General features: G+C 46.8%; 1 protein-coding gene across 1 annotated transcript in view; it reads left to right on the top strand.

Moving 5' to 3' along the window:
* PCSK2 (proprotein convertase subtilisin/kexin type 2) overlaps positions 1–14,965 on the top strand; it is a 140,600-nt gene that overhangs the window by 86,929 nt on the left and 38,706 nt on the right. The gene's annotated exons all lie outside the window — the stretch shown is intronic.

Below are 14,965 nucleotides of genomic sequence, written 5' to 3'. Positions count from 1 at the left end.
ACCCCCTCTTTTGACTATCAAGGCCCCACAGCTGCCCTGATGTGACTGGCCATGTTCCCACCAGGAGCCATTTTGTGTTGGTGCTTGCAGCAGTCTCTCAAATCCCCAAATATATCTTGCACGCAGTGCAGAAGAGCCAGTGTTTGTTTTCCTACCGCAAAACCCCTCACTGAGTAGAAATGGAGCTATTTATTCTTCCATAAAATACCAAGCAAGCTTTTCAGCTCAGCTCTCTAAAGGTTTACAGTATGAACACACTGATGACAGAGCCGAGGCAAATAGAAACTTGTTCCAAAGTTTATTGAAGTAAACACAAAAAGTGTCCGTTTGTGTCATCCTGCTCGCATTGTTAGGATTCAGGCCAACTATGCAATGGCTGTGGTATCTTGAGATGGACTCATCCCAGAATAATACAGGACAGCGGGGGTGGGGGGTGGGGGGTGTTTTTAAAAAAAAAATTATGGTGAATTAAAGCACACAGACATCACAGAAGTGTCCTTGAAGATACAGTCTGAGTCATGATAGACAAGAGCAGAGATGCACAGAGTGAAGTATGCTTTCTATAGCTTGATGTCAGTGAAGAGACTGGAGGGCTGAGTTGCATAGTCCTTGAAAACGAGAGTATTTTATTTTAGAGGTAGGGTTTTTTAATGTGGGCGGGAGTACAGTGGAAGGACTACCTTGGCTCTTGCCTCAGTTGATCATTATATACAAACGGATGCCTGTTCCACCTCAGCTGTTCTAAGATGTTTCCATTCCAGGGAATGCAGAACGTTAACTATCAGTTCCCAGTGAGGGTGCAAGGGGATTGGAGAGTGTACCAAACTTCCTTTCAAGGTGCTAAAATGAATCCCAAGGAGCAGATTGGTTGTGTTGCTTCAATGGGAAAAGCAATGCTGCAAGGGTGGCAAGAAAAGGGGAGCATCGTTCTGCCATGGTGATGCAGGCATTTGGCATGCAAGCACCAAGTCCAAGCCAGGCACCCCCTGCCGACCCTCCCTGTTGTCAGCTGTCCTGTTAAACTGCAAATCCCAAAGGGGAAAATGTGGGTAGGAACAGGAAATCATACAATGTTTGAGTATGGTGAGCTTCTATGAATTCCACCTTGAAGTTCATTTCACTTCATTCGCAATTGCAAAGGCAAGATAGGGTTTTTTTCAATTGGGTGAATGTGAGTTATAAAATTTTAAAATTCTGCACCCACCATGCACCCTTTTCCTCTGTAGGTTAAAGTGTGTGCATGTGATGGGGAAAGAATGGCATTTGCACAAGTACATGCTCTTAGACACAAGTGGAAGTGGTAGAAATTGTCCACATTTCTTGAGAATTGAATTTCTGCTTGTATTTGCATTTGGAGTAGTGAATGGGACATCTCTGCATCATTTGTGCATCCTTAACTGCCATCTCTGCACAACTGGGAGTCCTCACATATCAGCTTTTCTGATTGCACCAAGGTTTCAAGCCTGCTACCTAATGCAAGATAGGGCCCATGTACATGGAAATATGGAGGGTGGAGCTGGTTTGGCCCCCTTGGGCCGCCACTCTTTTAACCCTCACATGTGCAGGCTAAATGCCCCTTCAGGCTATGATTGGTGGTCTGACTGTTTATAGATTTGATGGATTCTCACAGATGTGCCTTCAAGTTTTGATGGTGGTTGCACAGCAGGGTAGCTCTTTGCTATGATGAGTCAAACAGAGAATGGAGCCATGTTTGCCATGATTTAATAAGACTTTGAAAGGTCCCCAAGAGGAACCTTCTGTTGAGTGGGAAGAAAAAGCTCACACAGCCAAGAGAAGAAAATTGGAAATGGAAAGGATGAAATATTTGCAGGCGGGATGACATTTCAAACTGCCCTTTTGAATTTCCTCTGGTACTGCAACATAAACGTAGGAGCTGGAAAGTGATGTACTGTGGAGTATTCTAAGGAAAGGTGGCAAGAGAATGCATTGCTGTGAAGAGGGACTTCAAGAGATGTGTAGCATGGTGTCCCCACTGTGGGTGCCAGTGGCCAAGGAAGCTCCATAGCCCCCAAGGTTGGACCAGATGCTGAAGAAACCATTGCTGAGGGATCATAGTGTCCTACCAGAATGAATGTTCTGCATGCCAAAGGCTCCATCCTAAATCCCTGGTAAGCCTAGCCAAGTGGAAGGATCTTCCTTAAAGACCTTGCAACACTGCTATCAGTCAAACCTAAGACCAGTTCATTTCTCCCTCTGAAGCAACACCATTGACCTATTCCTTGGCTTCCATTTTAACACCTCAGAGCAAAGTTAGGCACAATCCCCAGTCTCCCTTGCCCCTCCCTGCAGGCCTGCAAACCCATCTTCTTCGTCGTGGCCTCTGTGCATCACACATATGGGGAGCTGCGCCTGCGCAGCGCCTTTGGCTGGAAGATTACAAGGTAACGGTTTCTTTTGGCGGGAAAGCTCCACTCCCCCTCCCCCACAGCCTATAAAGAGCGGAGCGTCCGCCATTTTGTTCAGTCTTTGCGACCGCCGTTCGCTGTACCTTGTGCCACTTTTGACTATCGCTTTGATCGTTACTTGTAGCCTATTTTCCTCTTCTTGTTAAACTCCCAGTTTTATATCCCTGATAGTTCTTGTTAGTTCTTGTTACTTCTATAGTTCTATTGTTCTACCATTCTACCTTCTTCTATAAAAAAAAATCAACAACCAAAAATATATTCTTACCCTCTGCACTGTCTTCTTTTTTCCTCTTCTTGCGATGGCGCTGCGAGCGGCTTTCCGCAAATGCGCGGAATGCGGGTCGAAGATGTCTCCGTCTGACCCGCACGACCTATGCCTCCTCTGCTTGGGGGAGGGGCATAGGACCGACAAGTGCTCCCGCTGCCTGGCCTTCTCTAAGCAGGCCAGGAAAAATCAGGAGAACTGCCTCCGGAGGCTCCTGTGGGATAGGGCTCTTATGCAGTCCGACCCACTCGTCGCCGCCCTGAAGCCTGGCCCGGCTATGGTGGTCCCACCCTCGCGCCTGTTGGACGAGGGTGCCTCTACCTTGAGGGCTCCACCCGCTTCTCCCAAAAAGAAAAGCGAGAAGCACAAGCATGCTGATGCTGATAAATCAGCTAAGAAGGCCAGGAAAGAGAAGCCTCCTAAACCGGCCCAGAAGTCGAGGGATCCGGAGCGGCCATGACACCACATCTCGGGTTCGACGGCAGTGTCGGTACCGGCGCCAACCACTCTACCGACCCCACCCAGCCGGTACTCCAGGCAGCCATAAGGGTCACTCCTCAAGGGTCTCCCCATCGTGCGGCCGACCTCCCTACCGAGCCGCTTCCACCTCTCCAGTGGGGGTCAATCTCTGATGGGGAAATTCAAGACTCTCCTCCCAGGGCTAGGTCACCCCACGTCTATGCCCATGGCCACAATGGAGGTGGATGTGGTCGGATCCCTGCCCAGGACTCGCCGGAGTCGCTCCAGGGAGCCGTGATCCAAGGACTGGCATCGCTCCTAATACCCATCTTGGGGCGAGCCACACTTGACCAGGTACTATCCCACGCCGAGGGATCGGTCCCCACCACGCTCTCGCGATCGCCCGCTGCCACTGGATCCGAGGCACACATCCCCGGTTCCCCGGGAGGAAAGCAGCCGGTCCGTCTCGCCGGTGGAGTCCTCTTCTTCGACCCCTCCATATTACGACATGGAGTCCGATGACTCGGACATCGATTCCACCTCTCCCGACATTGCAGTGACCTCCCAGGGCCCTGCGTCACTGGACGAGTCCCACGTCTCTTTTGCGGAGTTGATGTCTAGGCTTGTCCAGTCCCTGGATATCGATGCCGTCCAGCACCCAGGAGCATCAACGGATAAATTTTATGACGTCGTCCGCGGGGAGCAGTCCACCTCCATCGTCCTGCCCCTGATCACCACCCTCCGGCAGGCGATGACGCAGCCCTGGGACTTGCCCTCTCACCCTCAACCAACATCGCAGAGGTATGAAGCCATGTACCGGGTTTGGGAGGAGGACATACCATTCCTCCTCTGACACCCCAAGCCGAACTCGGTCATGGTGGAGTCCTCCCAGGGTAGAGAGGCAAGAGGCCACACCACTTCGCGAGACAAGGAGGGCCGCAAGATCGACTCCCTGGCCAGGAGGGTCTACGCAGCTTCAGGCTTGGGGCTGCGTATCTCGAACTACGAGGCGACGTTGGCGAGATACCAGTATTTTATAATGCAACGCCTCCACAACGTCGTCTCGGCCCTCCCAGAACAACAAAGCGACTTGGCCAAAGTGCTAATCAAGGAGGTGATGCACGTCACGGTCCAACAGTTGTCCACAGCCAGGCACCATGTGGACACCAACTCAAGGGCCTTGGTCGGTGCCGTCTCTCTTTGTAGGCATGCGTGGCTGAGGAGAGCCAACTTCCCCGAAGAGACCAAGCGGCATATCGAGGAAATGCCCTTTGACGGGTCTGGGCTTTTCCATTCGAAAACGGATCATAAACTCAAAAAACTTCATGAGTCCCGCATGACAGCCCAACGAATAGAGCTCCAGTCGCAACTGAGGCGTAAGTGGGCATGGACCTGTCCACCCTACAGACAGCCTTACCATTCCAGGCAACAGCCTCAGCACAGGCAGCAACAGCAACGCCGCCGACAACAGCCCCAACAACGCTACCAACAGGTCTGCTGCCAATATGACGACAGGAGGCAGCGTTGATGGGACTGGCGAACCATTCCTCTACCCTATCCTATACCCACCCCCTTCTCATCTGGGGACCGGCTGTGAAGCCGACTCCCCATTTTGGAGTCCATCACATCTGATCGGTGGGTATTGTCTATCATACAGCACGGCTATAGGATAGAATTCGATAACGTTCCTCCATCGAGTCCGATCCGGTTTACATCTTGCTCACCAGTACTGCTCGATGAAATATAACAACTTCTTCGTAAAGGAGCGATTCGTCAAGTAACTCAATATGACAGCCTTCACGGATTCTATTCTAGATATTTTACAGTTCCCAAACGGGATGGTGACCTACGTCCGATTTTAGACTTACGTAGTCTGAATCGATTCATCGTGACGAGGAAGTTTCGAATGACCACCCTCCAAAATATTTTGCTGCTGCTTAGGAAAGAGGATTGGTTCTCCTCATTGGACTTGAAGGATGCCTATTTCCATACTGCATTCCATCCCAAATATAGGCGTTTCCTTCGCTTTCCTGTTGCCTCCAATTTCTACGAATTCATGGTTCTACCCTTCGGTTTGGCCACTGCTCCGAGAGTGTTTACTAAATGCATGGCCACTGTCTGCGCTTACCTACGCCTCCAGGGCATACAAGTTTATCCTTACCTTGATGACTGGCTCCTAGTCTCCAGGTCCAGGGAAGCGCTTCTATCCGTATTACCTGCGCCTTATTGGATGACCTGGGCCTTTGCATTAATACTGAGAAATCTTCTCTCCTTCCAGTACAGAAGCTTATGTTCATCGGAGCCCACTTGGATTCGACGTTGGAAAAGACGTTCCTCCCTTGGAACAGACAACTGACTCTCGCTCGCCATGTTCATCGAATGCGACGAGACAGATCGGTTCCGGCGAAGTCCATCCAGAGGCTTCTAGGACATATGGCTTCCGCTGTTGCGGTGGTGCCACACGCCAGACTGCGACTCCGTCCTTTGCAGCTATTTTTCAACAAAATGTTCCACCCACAGAGAGATCCACCGTCAAAACTGCTTCGAGTCCCATCCTCGATAATCCATTCCCTACTATGGTGGTCAGTCCCGGACAATCTGACTGTTGGAGTCCCCTTCAGGCCCCAAGGCCCATCGATAACAGTCGGTACCGATGCGTCTCTTCTGGGTTGGGGAGCGGTATGCTCCGGCCTGTATACTCAGGGCACATGGACTCGTCAGGAATCCACGAATCATATCAACTTCCTGGAATTGTTGGCCGTATTCAAAGCCCTACGCTCTTTCGAAGATGTTCTTCAACATCGGGTTGTTCAGATAACGTCGGACAACATAGCCACCGTTTTTTATCTGAATAAGCAAGGTGGGACGAAGTCTCCAACCCTGGCCAGACTTTCTATGCAGATCTGGGACTGGTGCATTTCGAGAGACATTATGATAATAGCAGTCCATCTGGCCGGTACAGACAACGTGGAAGCGGACCTTCTCAGCAGGCGCATGCTCATCTCTCACAAATGGGAACTGGACCCCCAGACACACGACGACCTTTTTCATCGCTGGGGGTTCCCCAGCGTGGACTTGTTCGCCACCCAACAGAACAAGGTGTGTGTGACTTTCTGTTCGAGAGCGGGAATCGGGTACGAATCCCTAGGGGACGCCTTCATGATTCCATGGAACAACCTGAATTTCTATGCCTTCCCACCGATTCCTCTGGTGATGAGAGTCAGCGAAGATTGTTTGCGATCAGGCCACAGGGATACTAATTACTCCTTGGTGGCCATGCCAACCTTGGTTTCCCACACTGCTGGACATTCCTCATGGGAAATACCTTCATCTTCCACTGCTCCCATGCCTGATAACCCAGCAGGATGGTGCACTTTGCCACCCAGATATATTATCGTTGAAACTAACAGCGTGGCGAATCCGATAGCTAACTTCGTTACGTCTATACCGACCACTACTTCAAGTGCTTCAAATCCTACCTTCAAATCCACTACTGACTTGGTTACGTCTACACCGACGACTACTTCAAGTGGTTCGAATCCTACTTTCGAATCCAGTACAGTTGCAAGCTTTGAATCCGCTGGAGGCGGCGCTGCTCCAGCACTGTCAGGCCCGACTATTGTGCCATCGAATCCGACAACCTTTCATCCGGACATTCAATACATATTGGACTCTGCTTTAAAGCCTTCTACACGGAAGTCTTACACAGCTAAATGGAAGCATTTCTCCACCTTTGCCATATCTTGTTCATTCTCTCCATATACATCATCGATATGTCAAATTCTTCAGTTCCTCTTAGAGCTACACCACTCTGGACTGAAACCATCTTTGATTAAAGTGTATACGGCGGCGATCACCTATCATCGTGGTATGGTGGACGGCTCGTCCATTTTCTCCCAACCTACAATTAAAAGGTTTCTGAAGGAACTTTATAATCTGAACCCGTTGATCAGACCAATAATGCCCACCTGGAGTCTCTCTGTTGTTCTGCAAGCGCTTATGAGAGCTCCTTTCGAACCATTGGCAACAATCGATTTACGTCTTGTCTCGTGGAAAACAGCATTCCTAGTTGCGGTTACCTCAGCCCGGAGGGCCAGCGAGCTCTGCGCTCTATGCGTAGACCCACCTTATCTCAATGTTCATAGAGAAAAGGTTGTCCTGCGGCTCGATCCATCTTTTCTGCCTAAGGTGTCCACACCCTTTCATATGGGACAAGATATTATTTTACCTGCCTTTTTCCTGGCTCTGTCTACTCCATTAGAAAGATCATTACATTCACTTGACGTTCGGTGCTGTTTAGCCTTCTACAGATCCAGGACGGAATCTATTCGATGTTCACATAGACTTTTCGTTAAATATGCTACCAGGGACCAAGGCACCCCTGTCACTCCTCAGAGACTAAGTGGATAGTTCATACTATCACTTTGTCTTACCAACTGGCTAACATCGACTTACCCACAGCCCCTTGAAGCCATTCGACAAGGGCTGTGGCTGCCTCATCTGCCTTCACATCGGGAATACCGATTGACGATGTATGTAGAGCTGCTACTTGGGCGAATCCTTGCACTTTTGCCAAGCGTTACCGCTTAGACGTCCGTGCTCGGCAGGTTTGTTCCTTCAGCAGAGCCGTTCTTTCATCTGTTCTTCGTTGAGGACACCTCCACTCCTCCATTATGGTAAGCTTGTTAATCTACCCATATGTGTGATGCACAGAGGCCACGACGAAGAAAAGCAGGTTGCTTACCTGTAACTGATGTTCTTCGAGTGGCCATCTGTGCAGTCACACAACCCACCCGCCGGCCCCACTTGGTGTTGGTGAGTGGACCTTTGTCGGTACCAAATGTTATCATTATTTTCTTGGTACCGATATTGTTCATTGTTCTCTTGGTGCTGATACTGTTCACGGTAGAACTCATTTTTTCCACATGGGGGCATCTGTTCGGCCATCAAAGACTGAACAAAATGGCGGACGCTCCGCTCTTTATAGGCTGTGGGGGAGGGGGAGCGGAGCTTTCCCACCAAAAGAAACCATTAGCTTGTAATCTTCCGGCCAAAGGCACTGCGCAGGCGCAGCACTCATATGTGTGACTGCACGGATGGCCACTCGAAGAACATCAGTTACAGGTAAGCTTTTCTGCATTCCCCAAAGTAAGACCATCTTGGAACAGCCCTGGTGGAACAGGCATTGATACTGCAGGGATGTACATAATAATTAATTGAGGCAAGAGCCAGTGCAGTTCTTCCAGTGTACTCCAACCCACATTAAAAAACCTACCTCTAAATTAAAATACTCACACCTTTCAAGGTCTGTGCAGCTCTGCCCCTCCAGTGTCTTCGCTGACACCTAGCTATGGAAAGTCTATTTCACTTTGTGCATCTCTGTTCCTGGACCATTGCCACTACTAGCTGGAGCTTATAGGAACCTCTGGATGTCTGTGCCCAGGCAACCCATGTGCTGGCATGCTCAAGCTGATGCTTGGGTGGTAACTATTGATGCACAGCAGTTCTTATGGTTTAAACTAGAATGGGACATGACAACACTACAAAGAGCAAATGCATTTGAAAAGAGGACTGTCTTCTGCAAAAGAGGACACCTGGCCACCCTGTCTGGGGATTGTGTCTAAGGCAGCCTTTCCCTGTGCAGAGCTCTCCAGGTATTTTGGACTTCTGCTCCCATCAGTTCCAGCCTGCATAGCCAATGGACAGAATGCTGAGAATTGTAATCTGGATTGGCTGGTTGAAAGTTGCATAAAAGCAAGATTTGTAAGCGTGCATTTTAACAAGCTCTTTGGTCTACTACAGAAAAACTCACAGCAGGGCTGAATTGTCTGCATGATATTTCTCTAAAATGAAAACCTTATCACAAAATTCTTGGAGCTCAACTCTCAGACAGCAAAGCAGATACAAAGAAATCAACAAACACTGAACACTCCAAGAGCATCCTTCTAAAACCTTCTGATCGCATGATTTCTCTTGAATTGATGCTCTCAGTGGCTGATGGCCTCAGACTGAACTGGGCTGAACTTCTGTAGGCTCAGACTGTTTATCAGGATGGGAGATTTTGGTGACAAGCCTGCAAGTCCAGCTGAGGAACAGAAACCTTTTGAATGAGAAACATGTAGGTCTTTAATAGTACTCCCTTCTTTCAAGGGAATAGTTTCCTAAAGCATGAAAGTTAACAAAAAATGATGAAGCTTTCCAGGAGAGGTAAAGTGCCTAGCTAATATAAAACAGTGACATGTAATATGAACTGGCATTGTAACAACGGTTCTCCAATATTGTGTCTCAGCCTCAGTTATTGGGGGATTTCCTGGTTACCTCCGGCTAGCCATGCTGTTATAACCTGGCAGTTTTGATCACTGAAGCAGGTACTGTGTTTCCACTGATGCAGTTATATCAAATTCACCTTCTCCCCTGTTCCTTCCCATTTATGTCCCTCCAGGGACAAAAAAATTAAATACATTTGTGTAGCTAGGATAGGATCTTGTAAAGTTATTTCATTGCAATCTCATAGTCCTAACACTTCCATCCAGCTTGCTCTGGGCAGGTGGAATTAATATCCCAGTGCTATCTTTTTTATAGCTTCTGTTCCAGATAGGTTGCCTTTTTGAGGGACATAACAAAACAGCCCATGCATGGGCTCAGAGGTTGCAAAGAGTTGATACTGGTCTTTTGCAGCACCATCTGGCTCGTTAATATTTAAATCAACCCATTAACTTGTCACTTGGTTGTTAGGTTTAAATAACAGTATCCATTTCCCAGTGAAAAGAAAAGGAATATGGCTGCTGTAGGAGTCCAAGGGCAGCATCTCCAGTTTCCTGTGCTTCATGGCATTTCCAATTTTCCCTGTAAGATTACAGGGCTTCACCAAGTTCGTAAAGAAACCTTCCTGGTTTGATTTCAAGATGGAAGGCAAAATGTATTTTTGAAGTCTAAAATCATACAAAGGATATTTTCATCAGCAGTGGATATTCTGTATGGTTTGAAGATGCATAATTGGGCTCTTGTAGAAGGTTTCAAGCTCAAAGGCTTAGGAAACTCTTTTCAAATTTGTCTCTTTAGAGCATTAAAATAGTTTTTGAAAAGTGAAAAGGTGGCTCTGACAGGAGTTGCTTTGGTGCCATCTTAAATTAGATGTGCAAAAAAATCTCTCTCCAAACTTTTGCCATACTGTGCCTAATTTTAAACAACTCTATCATATCTCCCCTTACATTTTTTCCCTAAGCCGAACAGCTGTTACAGGGGAGTTGCTCCAACCTTTTGTATCAAACTCAGTGGGACTTGTTTCAGAGCAGGCATATTTAGAATTGTTCTCTAAATGTGGTTGACTCACATTTGTAATCTTAACATTCCCTTTCGACGCATAGCTTCTTGCAACCCAAATCCCAATCTATATTGTTTCAGTTCACTCCACTTTTTGAACCTCGACGTCCTCTGCTTTGATTTCATGTGATTCATCTTGAACCAGCTCTCTTTATTTGGGTGAAAATTAAACTCAACCCAATACAAACCATCTGAGCAAAACCTGAGTATAAAAATACAATGAATACCTTTCTACCCTACCTTGAGAACATACAGTGCTCTTAGTCACAGCACAATAGACAGACAGACAGGGCCTCAAATAAGTAAATTTGATTGTTTCACATCATCATGTTTTCCACCACAATAACTTTCCACATTACACAATGTTAATCAGCTATGCTACTTTTGCAGATAAGGTACAAATGGGAAACAATGTGCATTTTGCACACATTAAGATCGATGCCAGAAAGAAATACTATATTCATAGTGTGTTGCCCTTCTTGGATCCCATTTCATTGATGATCTGGAATCTCCTGAATCAGTTGTCCATAGAGAGCAAGACACTTCCTGGGGCTCAACCAGAAGATCTCCTCAGAAGAAGGGGCTTTAGAGCTTCCTTCCTGAAAGGAGGAAAGCTCTGTATCTAAGCCAGAGGGGGATGCTGAGGCAGCAGCTTAGAATGCTGGCACCTGAAGCTACAGTCTGAGTTCATGGCCAGACGAAGGTGTGCCTATTAGGAGAAAACAGCTCTTTGCTTTTGAGGTCCTTTGCCAGAAGGACTGCAATGAACTAAAGCTGGGCCTTGATGGGGCTCTGGAAGCTTTAGCAATAACAGCCTTCAGAATTAGCCCATCCACTGCTGGAAACAATGTTTTCTGTCAGCTCAGGTGCCTTGGCCTTGTTCCTCTGGCCTAGTTCAATGACAGAACCCCTGTGCTTCTGGCCTGGGAGTCCTGCTTGACGCTGCTTTGTGGACTGGGCGTTACATCAGACTGCTTATCTGTGCTTGAACCTTGGGCGTTTCCTCAGACCTTCTTCTTAGAACTTTCCCTCTTGCTTGAGAAAACTGTGCCTTTGACCAATGCCTGTTCATTCACTAACTTTTCAATCACCCCTTAGTTTGACTTAATGCTGAGCCTGATCTAGCCATAGCAGGATGATTCATTTCAGTACTTCCAGGTGTCTGCCTTCTGTTCGAGTGACCATGTGTCCTTCTTCCCAGAAAAGTCCTCTGTTTGAAGGACTGTCTAAGGGTGGTCCTTTATTTGATGGGATCCCCCCATTTGAAGGGCTATTCAAAGCAAGACTGGTTTAAAGATACTCATAGGAGAGGGCAGTAGGGCTCCTGAAGTTGTGCATCAACACATACAGCAGCCATACAACTCAGGTTGCCCAGTCACAGGCTTGTCCACATGGTGAGACATATTCTATTGCCATTTGAATGATACCAATCCTTTCCGAATTTACACCTACATAATTACTGCCATTTACAGTTGTTATCTTCTTTGTTCCTTTTTCATTTCTAGTGGGGAAGGCTGGTACAGGCATGTCCTAGAGCTGGAGAACCTTTCCCAGTTGGGGAGTTGCATGTGAAAGGACGGGGCCAAATCCAAAAATTGTGGGGGCCACCACCCATTCTCTCCACTCCTTCGCAAGCAGTGGCTGAGTGTGAGGGGGAGAACATTATGTAAGCCATCCTGAGGCTTTTGCAATAGGACGGCATATAAATATCACAAACAAACAAACAAATTTATTATTGTCTGCCTCCCACAGTCTCCCTGCCTCCTGCTGATCAGGAAACAGCTGAACAACAGAGAAAAGGGAGCCAGTTTGGAAGTTTGATTGGCTTCCATTCTAGTCAATGGGCAGGAGAAGCAGTTTTTTTGTGTTGGCTTTCCTTACCACGGGAGGAGCCATGAGGAGTAGTGAGACTTAGCAGGCCACCGGGCAAGGCCAATTTCTGCCTGCAGGTCTGAGTTTCCCCACCGCTCTCCTACAATTTAATGCTGGAGATTTCTGTTTGGCCTAGTTATTATTTTCTTCTCCAAGCATACCATGCCACAGAGCTTCAACTCCGCAGAGCTTCAACTTGCACAAAATTATTATTTTTTCCTTTACCGAGAGAATCTTTCATTCTGAACTGATCATTAAAATATGAGGCATAATGTATTCCGTGGTTTGCTTTTCAGTTCATGCTGCGCACACAAAGCCAGTAATTTTGTCAGGCAAAACTTCTCCAAGACAAAAGATCTTCTGGAAGGAATAATGAAGCTATACCACAATGTGTGAGAGATGTCTATTGAAAAAATGAATATGGGGAGAACAGCTGTGGATTTTGTGTTTACCAACTGTTGAGGAAAAAATTGAACAAAGGATGACTTTGGGAGAGAAGGGCACTAGCAAACATACATATGCCTACTCAGACATGACTTCAGAGGGACTTTCTCCAAAGTAAGCACGTCTACGACAGAAGAGTAAAAAAAAAGCATGCTTATTGTCTCTTCAATGAACAAAATCAACAAGAAAATGAACAGCCCCCCTCCCCCGCCACCAGTTTAGGACCAGAGCAAAGGCTATCTCATGTTGGCTGAAGGTTAGGCAGATGCCTGAACTGCCATGCTTCATGATCATTGATGAAGTTGTGCAGTGTCAACAGCTTACAGCTTAACTTCTGTGCACCCACCTCTTTCCTTGGTCCTTCAGGCCTAAATCCAGATGAGGAGGATGGAGCATATGGAACCAGCAAACATATCCCCCATCATCCTTGTGCTGTATTGCCATATGAGCCTTACTGTTTTGCTAGAGGGATCCTCCCCTGAGTTGGGTCATGCCTGTTTCGTGCTCAAACCAGTCACCGACAGGATAGGTAAAACATTACATGGAAGATGGGGGAGTTTTTAGCAGTAAAGCTAGATACTTCATAACAGGACAGCACAGGACCATGTGAGGCATCTCTGTTGACCCAGAGCATGCATGGAGGGTAAGTTGTAAGCAAACCTGTTTCGTACCCTTGCACAACATCCTCATCGGCCATGGGCACAGCAGCTCCCATCTGAGCCTCAACTCGGGTCTTAAGTCAGGAAGTGTCTCTGGTCAGTTTCTGAAAAGGAAATGTAAGTTCCAGTGCTCACAATCCTACACTCTCCCCACTTCCTTGCAAGTTTACTTATCTGATAAAGGGAATTATAAATACTTAGCTAATGGCCATCATGGCTTCATTTCAAGAATTAGGGTTCTAAAATCTTGAGAACTCATCTGCAGGTATGAAAATGGAGCTGGTGATCATTCCCAGTGTAGCCACCTTCTATAGAAGATGCTCCATGATTTGGTTCCTTCTATTTTAGGGAACATTCTTGCCTTTTAGAGGGAAGAAGAAGAAGATCCAAAGGAGAGCACAGGAACAATGGGAAATAAATAGGGTATAACTATTGCTCAATACCTTTTCTTACTGTTCAAGATTAACTTGCAGACCTGATAAGTCCCCATAGTAAGTGTACAGTACTGAAGTTTGAAACTGGGAAAGTTAAAAAATATACTCTAAAGACCATTTCTTTTAAATATTTTGTTGGGAAAGAGAATCCGTCATGGAAACTGAATTCTTTACCCTCCAAAAATAGTTGTAACATAAACCCCTCCCTGGTAGAAAATATCAACCCCACTAATGTTAATGGAAGCAATATCACACAACCCTTTTAGCAATCAGTATCAAATAACCAGTGTGTGTAGTGTTCTGGAATTTGGGCCTGGAAGACTCAGATTCAAATTCAGTGTCAGCTATAATGCTTACTGATGAATCTTGCACCGATTGCAACCATTCAGCCCAACCCAAAACTCTATGAAGGAAGGGTGGAATACAGATGCAGAGATGCATATTGTGCACGCATGCATTTCGGTGGGATCTGCACATTATGCACATTTGGATGGCAGCTGAGCTTTCTTAACCTTCCTCAGAGAATGAACTGAATGATGCTTGAATGAGGTGCAGGAACCACTCCATGTGACTGACACACTTCACTCTTATTAAGAGGGATCCAACAGTTTGCACATCCAGTAACTTGCTGTTGGAATGTTGATGATCACCAGACCTCTTTGGCTTGCCAAAACCATCCTGTTCATGAAATATAAATGGAAATATAGTCATGGTGAAGAGGAAACACAGTTGAATACATGTCAGTTCTGGAGAACGCTATTGCTATTCTCAGAATATTTACAGGTGCTTTTCCACAGTTTAATGGTCTCTCTCTGCAGCCAGGGTCTTATATGTTTATTATATTTCTACCCTGCCCATCAGTCCAAAGGCTTCCTGGCTTATCACAATTTGAAGTAAGTGACGTAAAAAAATATTGCAGGAATTCCACAGAAGGAGAATGGGAGGAGACGTCTGCCATCAGGAGTCATCTATTCTATCCTCCTGAATGGAATGAGCTGGAGAGCACCCAAAATCAAAGCCAGAGTCACAGTTTGTCACAAACGGAAGTGAGTGAAGTAATAAAAATTGCCATCTGAAGAGCCG

This window comes from Varanus komodoensis, unplaced genomic scaffold, assembly GCF_004798865.1.
Source record: "Varanus komodoensis strain SLA01 unplaced genomic scaffold, ASM479886v1 scaffold7_3, whole genome shotgun sequence".
Lineage (NCBI taxonomy): Eukaryota > Metazoa > Chordata > Lepidosauria > Squamata > Varanidae > Varanus > Varanus komodoensis.
The sequence above is the reverse complement of the archived record's forward strand: the minus strand, read 5'-3'. Positions and strand labels throughout refer to the sequence as shown.